The 12,459-nt window shown below is 52.4% G+C and overlaps 1 pseudogene; it reads left to right on the plus strand.

Annotated features, from left to right (window-relative positions):
• Window positions 1-48: 48 nt before the first annotated feature.
• LOC121744640 lies at window positions 49-10,015 on the plus strand (annotated as a pseudogene).
• The last annotated feature ends 2,444 nt before the right edge of the window (window positions 10,016-12,459 follow it).

A 12,459-nucleotide genomic window follows, 5' to 3' on the forward strand; every position in this document is an offset into this window, starting at 1 on the left:
TTTTATTTTCCATTATTTACTTCTATTTCAAGCTTAAAAACCATAACCATGGTTGCCATCACTTATGATATAGAGGTTACTTCCTCACTCCCAGCTGCAAAGATGTTCAAAGCCATGGTTCTCGACGCCGGCACTCTCATTCCCAAGATCATGCCTCAGGCCATCAAGAACGTGGAGATCGTGGAAGGAGATGGTGGCGTTGGCACCGTGAAGATCATTCATTTTGGTGAAGGGAGTCAGTATAAGATCGCTAAGCACCGCTTGGAGGCCATTGACAAGGAGAACTTGACACACACCTACAGCATCATCGAGGGCGACGCTCTTGCAGGTGTCCTCGAATCCATCACTTGTCATATCAAGATCGTCCCAACGGAAGATGGAGGATGTTAGGAGTGAATGGCGAGGGGAGGGGTAGGGAGCACGAGAGGTGCACGGAATTACGACTTGTCAAGCGTAAGGCTAGTAATGGATGGAATTCGATCACTTGTATTGCAAAAAGAATAATGAAGAACACTCCTCCGTAGAGGCCTACGACTAAGTCTTCCAATTACAAATGATCTATCCAAGATGAATTGAACTCCCTAATTACATTTATTTATACTAAACGCAGCTTAACTAAAAAGCATAAAACTAGGAATGCATGAAAGTAGGAAACGGCTGAACTGCTTGCCGAGCTGGGTGGCTGACTTCTTCAAACCCCTGCGCTGGCTCCCTTCTTTTCCTCGCCGCCTCCAACCTCTTTCCCCTTTTTGCAGCGGGTGTACACCTTCCATCCACCGAGGCTGTTGACCGTATCAATTGCTCCGCCCGTCGGAACAGCCTTGTCCTCAAGGATGAAGAAAGGAAACTGTCCGCGGATGTCCGCCTCGTCCATCCAAGTTGCCTCGTCATCCCCCAGGCCGACCCAACTAATGAGGACCTGGTCGACGGTATCGTCATCTCGGCGCTCAGTCCGGCGTGCCAGCACTTTTTCCGGAAGGAAGAGTGGCGCGGCATCAACCAGGCTATCGGGTAGCGTGGCCTCCACCGGTGCGTCTCCCACGGCCCGTTTGAGGAGTGAGACATGGAACACCGGGTGAATGCGGGCCGAGTCGGGGAGCTTTAGGCGATAAGCCGTCGTGTCTATACGCGCCTCAATCCGAAAGGGGCCAAAGAACCGGGGTGCTAACTTCCTGTTGCGGCCACTGAACAGGGAGGACTGACGGTGCAGCCAAAATTTCAAGTAGACCATGTCCCCCACGCCGAACTCGACGTCCCTACGCCGTTTGTTCGCAGCCGTCGTCATGCGGTCCTGGGCTCGCCCTAAGTGACGGCGCAGCAGCTTGAGCATCTCGTCGCGAGACCGAAGAGTATCTAGCACGGATTGTGCCTGAATCTCCCCGGGCAGAAAGGCGTGCAGCGTGGGCGGGGGTCGGCCGTACACCGCCTCGAATGGTGTCATGCCCGAAGCCGAGTGCGTGCTCGTGTTGTAGCAGTATTCAGCCCAGCCCAGCCATTTGTTCCATTGTTTGGGCCGATCAGAGGAGAAACAGCGCAAATATGTTTGCAGACAACGGTTGAGTACCTCCGTTTGGCCATCGGTCTCAGGGTGGTAGGCGGAGCTCATCTTAAGCGTGGTTCCTGTGGCCCGAAACAACTCCTTCCAGAATGAGCTGAGGAAGATGGGGTCGCGATCTGAAACGATAGACCGAGGAATGCCGTGGAGGCGAAACAACTCGTGCGTGAATAATTCCGCGACTTGGCGGGCCGTAAAAGGGTGTCGGAGGCCGATGAAATGAGCATACTTGGAGAGGCGGTCGACGATGACGAAAATGCAGTCCAGACCCCCCGCTCTAGGCAGCCCCGACACGAAGTCCATACTAATGTCTTCCCAGATTCGATCCGGAATCGGTAATGGCTGGAGTAGTCCTGCTGGGGACTTGGTTTCAAACTTGTGTCGCTGGCACGTCGCGCATGCCGCGACGAAATTAGTGACCTGTTTCACCATCCCGGGCCAGTAAACATTCGAGGTGATGCGGCGATACGTGCGGTAGGCTCCTGAGTGGCCGCCTGTGGGCGTGACATGTAATTCACCGAGCAGCCGCGGGATCCACGGCGAGCCAGGTGGGACGACTATCCGGCCCTTGTAGAACAGGGTTCCGTGGATCAGCTCGTAGTGAGGGGAGCTTGGCTGGCCGGCCTCCAGCGCGGCCTTGATCTTTGCGAGTGCCGGGTCGGAGGTGAGAGTCGACTGGACCGAGGACCACTCGGGCCACGAAGGGATCAAAATCACCGATAGTTCCAGCGTGTCGTCGTAGCGGCGGGATAGGGCGTCTGCTGCCCGATTCAGTTTTCCCTCCTTGTAGATGATGGTGAAGTCATAGCCCAACAGTTTGGCGACCCAGTTTTGTTGTGCCGAGGTAGCTAGAGGGTGGGCTAGTAGCTGGCGTAGGCTACGCTGGTCCGTGTAGACGACGAAACGGCGGCCCAGTAAGTAGGGGCGCCAATGCTGGATTGCGAAGACGCCATGAGTTCCTTCTCGTATGCCGATTTGGTTAGCCAACGTGAAGATAGCATCTAGCTGAAGTACGCTACCGGTTGGCGGTCCTGCATGAGCACGGCCCCGAGGCCACGGCCCGACGCATCGCATTCTATTACGAATTCCTTTGAGAAATCCGACATCCTGAGCAGCGGGGCCGATGTTAACGCTGCTTTGAGGGCTTCAAAAGCGCACGCCGCCGTTTCAGGCCAAGCCCAGGCCGGCTTGGAACGGGGTGTTGGCGGTTTCTTTAGGAGTTCCGTTACCGGGGCGGCGATCTTGCCGTAGTCCTTGATAAACCGGCGGTAGTACCCTGTTAGGCCCAGGAACCCGCGCACACACTTCAGGGATTTCGGCGTCGGCCAGCGGAGGACAGCCGAGATCTTGGCCGGGTCCATCCTCACCCCGTCGAAAGACACAATGTGGCCGAGGTACTCGACGCTAGTCCGGCCCAAAAGGCATTTTTTTGCGTTGACGACGAGGGAGTGCGTGTTGAGCACCTCGAAGACCTTGCGGAGGTGGCGCATGTGTTCCGCCCATGTGGCGCTATAGACAAGGAGGTCGTCAAAGAAAACTAGGACGAATTTCCGCAGGGCCGATCGGTTTATGTCGTTCATCAGGCTCTGGAAGGTGGCCGGAGCGTTGGTGAGGCCGAATGGCATCACTAGGAACTCGTAGTGGCCGGAGTGGGTGCGAAAAGCCATTTTCGGGATGTCGGCCGCTGCCACCCGAATCTGGTGGTATCCCGCCTTGAGATCGATTTTGCTAAACCACTTGGCCCCGTGTAGCTCGTCCAGGAGTTCGTGTATCACTGGGATAGGGTATTTGTCCGGCACTGTACGCTTACTGAGTTCCCTGTAGTCCACGCAAAAATGCCACGAACCATCTTTCTTGCGCACGAGGAGAACCGGGATCGAGAATGGGCTGGGGCTAGGTTGGATGACTCCAGAGGCCAGCATCTCGGCCACGAGCTTCTCCATCTCGTCCTTCTGCAGTTGATTGTACCGGTAGGGGCGTACGGAAACCGGCTTGGTGTCTGGGACGAGCGGGATCCTGTGATCGGTGCGGCGATGCGGAGGCAAGCCGGCGGATTCCCGTGTGGTGTCTGGAAACTCCCCGATCAATCCCAGGATTTGCGATCTGGCCACCGCGGATAAGGCCGAATCGAGGCCGAATGGTTCCGCCGCCCCCCCTTTTCCATTGCCCGAAGGACCCAACAGCAGTCACCCTCCTCGTGGCCGCGGAGGTCGCGAGTGGAACAAGCCCGGCGCATGATGGACGGGTCGCCCTTAAGTGAGACAGGGCGGCCGTGTACTCGGAAGTCCATGGTCGAACGCTGCCAATTTCCATGACATAGCCGAGGGACGCGAGCCATGCGACCCCCAAAATGACGTCAATGTTCCGGAGGGGAAATACATAGCACGATACTACAAACTCCTCGTTTTCCAATACTAGAGACATATGTCTACACATCCCTGCGGCCTGTCGGGTGGAGCCGTCTCCCAGAACCACCGAGTACAGCGAGGTCGGTGTGACCAGCAGCGTGAGCCGCTGGGCGCACTGCTCGGAGATGAAGCAGTAATTCGCCCCGCTATCGATCATCACCTTAACCGGATGAGAGGCAATTCCTCCAAAGAGCTTCATCGTGTTTGTCGTGTCCAGACCGTTCAGGGACAACACCGACAGTTGCGGCTCCGCCCCGGGTTCCATCACTTCCTCTTCGTCGGGGTCGGAGTCCGCGGCTGAGTCCTCATGTTCTTCGCAAATCATGACGTTGAGAGTCCTGGGTGGGCATCGGTGGGCTGGCCCAAACTTTAACCCGCACTTGACACAGGTCCCTGCTGCAATATGCCGCCTATATTCCTCCGGAGACACATTCCGAAAGCGTTTGGAGACTGGCTTCGATGAGGCTGTCGAGTACGAGGGGTTCGGAGAATACCCTTTCGTGGCTGACCGATTTGAGTGGATCTGGTAAGAGTGCGTCCGGACCGTGGTTTGGGAGGGGGTCGACCGCTGAGGTTGGACCGATGCCATGATGTCGAGGGGAGGGGTAGGGAGCACGAGAGGTGCACGGAATTACGACTTGTCAAGCGTAAGGCTAGTAATGGATGGAATTCGATCACTTGTATTGCAAAAAGAATAATGAAGAACACTCCTCCGTAGAGGCCTACGACTAAGTCGTCCACTTACAAATGATCTATCCAAGATGAATTGAACTCCCTAATTACATTTATTTATACTAAACGCAGCTTAACTAAAAAGCATAAAACTAGGAATGCATGAAAGTAGGAAACGGCTGAACTGCTTGCCGAGCTGGGTGGCTGACTTCTTCAAACCCCTGCGCTGGCTCCCTTCTTTTCCTCGCCGCCTCCAACCTCTTTCCCCTTTTTGCGGCGGGTGTACACCTTCCATCCACCGAGGCTGTTGACCGTATCAATTGCTCTGCCCGTCGGAACAGCCTTGTCCTCAAGGCTGAAGAAAGGAAACTGTCCGCGGATGTCCGCCTCGTCCATCCAAGTTGCCTCGTCATCCCCCAGGCCGACCCAACTAATGAGGACCTGGTCGACGGTATCGTCATCTCAGCGCTTAGTCCGGCGTGCCAACACTTTTTCCGGAAGGAAGAGTGGCGCGGCATCAACCAGGCTATCGGGTAGCGTGGCCTCCACCGGTGCGTCTCCCACGGCCCGTTTGAGGAGTGAGACATGGAACACCGGGTGAATGCGGGCCGAGTCGGGGAGCTTTAGGCGATAAGCCGTCGTGCCTATACGCGCCTCAATCCGAAAGGGGCCAAAGAACCGGGGTGCTAACTTCCTGTTGCGGCCACTGAACAGGGAGGACTGACGGTGCGGCCAAAATTTCAAGTAGACCATGTCCCCCACGCCGAACTCGACGTCCCGACGCCGTTTGTTCGCGGCCGTCGTCATGCGGTCCTGGGCTCGCCCTAAGTGACGGCGCAGCAGCTTGAGCATCTCTTCGCGAGACCGAAGAGTATCTAGCACGGATTGTGCCATAATCTCCCCGGGCAGAAAGGCGTGCAGCGTGGGCGGGGGTCGGCCGTACACCGCCTCGAATGGTGTCATGCCCGAAGCCGAGTGCGTGCTCGTGTTGTAGCAGTATTCAGCCCAGCCCAGCCATTTGTTCCATTGTTTGGGCCGATCAGAGGAGAAACAACGCAAATATGTTTGCAGACAACGGTTGAGTACCTCCGTTTGGCCATCGGTCTCGGGGTGGTAGGCGGAGCTCATCTTAAGCGTGGTTCCTGTGGCCCGAAACAACTCCTTCCAGAATGAGCTGAGGAAGATGGGGTCGCGATCTGAAACGATAGACCGAGGAATGCCGTGGAGGCGAAACACCTCGTGCGTGAATAATTCCGCGACTTGGCGGGCCGTAAAAGGGTGTCGGAGGCCGATGAAATGAGCATACTTGGAGAGGCGGTCGACGATGACGAAAATGCATTCCAGACCCCCCGCTCTAGGCAGCCCCGACACGAAGTCCATACTAATGTCTTCCCAGATTCGATCCGGAATCGGTAATGGCTGGAGTAGTCCTGCTGGGGACTTGGTTTCAAACTTGTGTCGCTGGCACGTCGCGCATGCCGCGACGAAATTAGTGACCTGTTTCACCATCCCGGGCCAGTAAACATTCGAGGCGATGCGGCGATACGTGCGGTAGGCTCCTGAGTGGCCGCCTGTGGGCGTGACATGTAATTCACCGAGCAGCCGCGGGATCCACGGCGACCCGGGTGGGACGACTATCTGGCCCTTGTAGAACAGGGTTCCGTGGATCAGCTCGTAGTGAGGGGAGCTTGGCTGGCCGGCCTCCAGCGCGGCCTTGATCTTTGCGAGTGCCGGGTCGGAGGTGAGAGTCGACTGGACCGAGGACCACTCGGGCCACGAAGGGATCGAAATCACCGATAGTTCCAGCGTGTCGTCGTAGCGGCGGGATAGGGCGTCTGCTGCCCGATTCAGTTTTCCCTCCTTGTAGATGATGGTGAAGTCATAGCCCAACAGTTTGGCGGCCCAGTTTTGTTGTGCCCAGGTAGCTAGAGGGTGGGCTAGTAGCTGGCGTAGGCTACGCTGGTCCGTGTAGACGACGAAACGGCGGCCCAGTAAGTAGGGGCGCCAATGCTGGATTGCGAAGACGAGGGCCATGAGTTCCTTCTCGTATGCCGATTTGGTTAGCCAACGTGAAGATAGCATCTAGCTGAAGTACGCCACCGGTTGGCGGTCCTGCATGAGCACGGCCCCGAGGCCACAGCCCGACGCATCGCATTCTATTACGAATTCCTTTGAGAAATCCGGCATCCTGAGCAGCGGGGCCGATGTTAACGCTGCTTTGAGGGCTTCAAAAGCGCACGCCGCCGTTTCAGGCCAAGCCCAGGCCGGCTTGGAACGGGGTGTTGGCGGTTTCTTTAGGAGTTCCGTTAGCGGGGCGGCGATCTTGCCGTAGTCCTTGATAAACCGGCGGTAGTACCCTGTTAGGCCCAGGAACCCACGCACACACTTCAGGGATTTCGGCGTCGGCCAGCGGAGGACAGCCGAGATCTTGGCCGGGTCCATCCTCACCCCGTCGAAAGACACAATGTGGCCGAGGTACTCGACGCTAGTCCGGCCCAAAAGGCATTTATTTGCGTTGACGACGAGGGAGTGCGTGTTGAGCACCTCGAAGACCTTGCGGAGGTGGCGCATGTGTTCCGCCCATGTGGCGCTATAGACAAGGATGTCGTCAAAGAAAACCAGGACGAATTTCCGCAGGGCCGATCGGTTTATGTCGTTCATCAGGCTCTGGAAGGTGGCCGGAGCATTGGTGAGGCCGAATGGCATCACTAGGAACTCGTAGTGGCCGGAGTGGGTGCGAAAAGCCATTTTCGGGATGTCGGCCGCTGCCACCCGAATCTGGTGGTATCCCGCCTTGAGATCGATTTTGCTAAACCACTTGGCCCCGTGTAGCTCGTCCAGGAGTTCCTGTATCACTGGGATAGGGTATTTGTCCGGCACTGTACGCTTACTGAGTTCCTTGTAGTCCACGCAAAAATGCCACGAACCATCTTTCTTGCGCACGAGGAGAACCGGGATCGAGAATGGGCTGGGGCTAGGTTGGATGACTCCGGAGGCCAGCATCTCGGCCACGAGCTTCTCCATCGCGTCCTTCTGCAGTTGATTGTACCGGTAGGGGCGTACGAAAACCGGGTTGGTGTCTGGGACGAGCGGGATCCTGTGATCGGTGCGGCGATGCGGAGGCAAGCCGGCGGATTCCCGTGTGGTGTCTGGAAACTCCCCGATCAATCCCAGGATTTGCGATCTGGCCACCGCGGATAAGGCCGAATCGAGGCCGAATGGTTCCGCCGCCCCCCCTTTTCCATTGCCCGAAGGACCCAACAGCAGTCACCCTCCTCGAGGTCGCGAGTGGAACAAGCCCGGCGCATGATGGACGGGTCGCCCTTAAGTGAGACAGGGCGGCCGTGTACTCGGAAGTCCATGGTCGAACGCTGCCAATTCTCCATGACATAGCCGAGGGACGCGAGCCATGCGACCCCCAAAATGACGTCAATGTTCCGGAGGGGAAATACATAGCACGATACTACAAACTCCTCGTTTTCCAATACTAGAGACATATGTCTACACATCCCTGCGGCCTGTCGGGTGGAGCCGTCTCCCAGAACCACCGAGTACAGCGAGGTCGGTGTGACCGGCAGCGCGAGCCGCTGGGCGCACTGCTCGGAGATGAAGCAGTAATTCGCCCCGCTATCGATCATCACCTTAACCGGATGAGAGGCGATTCCTCCAAAGAGCTTCATCGTGTTTGCCGTGTCCAGACCGTTCAGGGACAACACCGACAGTTGCGGCTCCGCCCCGGGTTCCATCACTTCCTCTTCGTCGGGGTCGGAGTCCGCGGCTGAGTCCTCATGTTCTTCGCAAATCATGACGTTGAGAGTCCTGGGTGGGCATCGGTGGGCTGGCCCAAACTTTAACCCACATTTGACACAGGTCCCTGCTGCAATATGCCGCCTATATTCCTCCGGAGACACATTCCGAAAGCGTTTGGAGACTGGCTTCGACGAGGCTGTCGAGTACGAGGGGTTCGGAAAATACCCTTTCGTGGCTGACTGATTTGAGTGGATCTGGTAAGAGTGCGTCCGGACCGTGGTTTGGGAGGGGGTCGACCGCTGAGGTTGGACCGATGCCATGATGTCGAGGTCTAGGGCCATTTCGACCGCATCCTCATAGGTCATGATTTTGGCGGCCTTCATTTGCAGCCGCATCTCGGGTCGGAGGGCAGCCATGAAAAAACCCAGGTATTGCTGGCACGAGATGTTCGGTACCTGTGCAAGGCGCGCTTCAAAGGCCGCCACAAATTCCGCCAGCGACCCGGTGTGTCTTACCGCCGCGAATGCTTCATATTCGTTCAGGGCCCCGGTGCCTTCGAAACTCTTCATCAGCTCTCTTGCGAACCGAGCCCATGTCAGATCCGGGACTCGGTGTCGCAGCAATTGGTACCACGGCAGGGCCTCTCCCGCCAGTGCCACCATCGCCAAGGCCACCCGATCCTCGGGAGCGGTCCCGGTGATCAAGAAATACTGCTCAGCTCGTGCCAGCCAAGCGAGGGCATCAGAGCCATCGAATGTGGGCATGGGCGACACCGAGGTGCCCTCGGCCGCCGCTGTTCTTGAGGCGTGGTTCGCTGAAGTGGAACCATCCTCGGGGTTGGGTGCATCCTTGAGGTTCAGGGGCGCGAAGCCTGCTCGCATCTCCAGGAGCATGGCCGTGAGTTCAGAACGGACCTTGGCTACCTGGTCCTCCGTGTGGCGGAACTGAGTGTTGAGTTCCTTGACAGCCGCGTCCAATGAAAGATTGCTATGACGCAGATCCCCGGTCGCCTTCTCCAATTCCTCCAGTCGTGAGTCCGCCCTTGAGTTAACCATCGTTCACCGCACCAATTGTTAGGAGTGAAAGGCGAGGGGAGGGGTAAGGAGCACGAGAGGTGCATGGAATTACGACTTGTCAAGCGTAAGGCTAGTAATGGATGTAATTCGATCACTTGTATTGCAAAAAGAATAATGAAGAACACTCCTCCGCAGAGGCCTACGACTAAGTCGTCCAATTACAAATGATCTATCCAAGATGAATTGAACTCCCTAATTACATTTATTTATACTAAACGCAGCTTAACTAAAAAGCATAAAACTAGGAATGCATGAAAGTAGGAAACGGCTGAACTGCTTGCCGAGCTGGGTGGCTGACTTCTACAAACCCCTGCGCTGGCTCCCTTCTTTTCCTCGCCGCCTCCAACCTCTTTCCCCTTTTTGCGGCGGGTGTACACCTTCCATCCACCGAGGCTGTTAACCGTATCAGAGGATGCATCTGCAAGAACAGAAGCATGTACAACACAAAAGGCGAGGTCGAGATTAATGAGGAGAAGATAAAGGAAGGGAAAGAGAAGGCCATGGCTATGTTCAAGGCCATTGAGGCATATGTTCAAGCCAATCCTGATGCATAAGTGTCAACTCAATTGCATGATTTTCTCAGTTATTTTGTTCCCTTTTAATGCTGGAGTTTGTGTTTGTTCAAATTTTTTTGTTTTGTTTTTGTAATGTTGTTATTTTCTTCAATTTGGTGTTTTGCAAGTCTATAAATTGATGCATATGGCATGATTATTATGATCCATGGATTATTTCTAATTTGACCATAGTCATATTTATTCACCTATTGTTGAAAAATCAATTAAGTTTGTTTTGTACTAGTATTTTCAATGTGTATTTTTATTCTGCGTTAACTTCTTACAACTACATATTTGTTTGAAGCATGTGTTACATATAAAGGAAAGAATATGGAAATGAGATAGAAAGGAAAGAAAGGGGATTTGCAAGTTTGCAATAGAAAGTGATAATATGTCTCACCTGAGATTGATAGCATCCACACAACTCTTGTCATATTCTTCTGAACAACAAAATAGCAGATTGGTAGTTAACGTACATGAAATCAGCTATTGTTAGATAAAATAAAATCGAGTAGCGGCTGCTACCATGCTTACGCTGCTGCAAGAGAGCGGCTGCTACCATGCTTACGCTGCTGCAAGAGAACGGCCATCAACGTAGACAGTGTCATTGTTACGCCACTCAGAATCAATATGTATCTTTAATTTCTAACCAAACTAATTTAGTGAGGGGAATTAGTGCATCCACAGAGGGTAGATGCCTCAGTTTGTTGCAGCTATATAGTGACAACCTTGTTAGAGATGAGAGGTTCCAAAACCAATGGGGCAATTCTTCCAATCCTATGTTCTCTAACCTTAACCAATCAAGAGCAGTGAGATGTTGAATTGATTGAGGTATCCACTCCCACTTTTGCATTCCCTTCAACTTTAAGTAAGTGAGTTGCAACATCCTTCCAATAACACATCAACACTATGTTTAATGGAAACACTCTTCTCTTCTGACCACTCCACACTCACATCTATCTTTAACTCCTTCAAGCTGCCTACACCCCAACTTAACTATCAAGTATCAGTGATACATGTTGGAAGAAATGGCCTAATTCTGAGGCGCAATAGATAAACAAACCTCCCCAATTGTAAGAATATAATAGGAGCGCAATATAATACTCCCTCTGTCCCATAGAAATATGCCATATTTTCTTTTTCGTCCGTCCTATAAAATAGTCCATAGCTATTTATGGTAGGGATGTCAGTGTAGCCCGTAACTCGCGGGCTGGCCCGAATAGCTCGCCAAATTTATAGGGTTAGGGCTGAAAATTTCTAGCCCGATAAAATCAAAACCCGATTAGCCCGCACCCGATTAACTCGCAACCCGTTAGGGCCAGACAAGAAAACCCGATAAAATTTCTATTATTATATTTTTAACTCCTAATTCGACACTTCATTGATTAATTTCATAATATAATAACTAAAAATATAACTTTCAATTTTATAGTATTAAATATAGAAATTATATATTGAATTTTATTAGTATAATAATTGATTAATAAATTTAAAACTTCAAATTCACTAAAAAAATATTTAAATTTGCATTAAAATTTCACGAAATATCTCAAATATTAGTATTTGATCATGTTTATGATTGAGTTTAAGCATATATCTCAAATTTATCATAATTAAATATTTTACGTTGTAAGAATATAACTAATTTTAATAATTATTTATTGGATCGATCGCATATTAATATTATCTGTAGCAACCCGATTACCTGTTGGGCTAGCCCGAAACCTGAGCTTTTAGGGTTAGGGTTGAACCCGATTAGCCCGCACCCGATTGACCTGCAACCCGAGTAGTGTAAGCCCGAAACCCGACGGGCCGACCCGATTGGCATCGCTAATTTATGGTAACAGTTTTCTCATTCTTTATCATTTATGGACCTCATTATCCACTACACAATTTCAACTACTTTTTCTCCTTCTTTCTTACTTTACCAATTACACATTAAAACCCGTGTCAATCTCAAATGGCATATTTCTATGGGACGGAGGGAGTAGCACCCAATGTGGACGAATCAATAATATGAGAATGCGAAGCGATAATAGAAAATATTAACACAAGATTTTACGTGGATAACTCTCTTTAATGTGAAGGGATAAATACCACGAGACCCACCGGTCTACCAAATACACTATCACCAAGGAGAGAATACAACCAAGAAGTTTACAATGATATCTAATCCTTAACAACACAACGAAGACACTAGATAATCTAATCCTTAAAATAGATGAAATAAACATCTCAAGAAACTGCAGTCAAGTTCAGAAATTCGTAACTGAAGATCTAATCGTTCAAATTCAAATTCCAATTCCAATTCCAATTCCTTCAGTCAAAATGAAGCTCCACGAGTCGTCTACCTCCAGTTAAAATTTCAAGTGACAACGTTTGGACCTCCGATCGCGACAAAAACCGAGACTGTGCAGTGCAGAAACTTGGAGAACACTTTTTTC

This window comes from Salvia splendens, chromosome 1 (genome assembly GCF_004379255.2).
Source record: "Salvia splendens isolate huo1 chromosome 1, SspV2, whole genome shotgun sequence".
Lineage (NCBI taxonomy): Eukaryota > Viridiplantae > Streptophyta > Magnoliopsida > Lamiales > Lamiaceae > Salvia > Salvia splendens.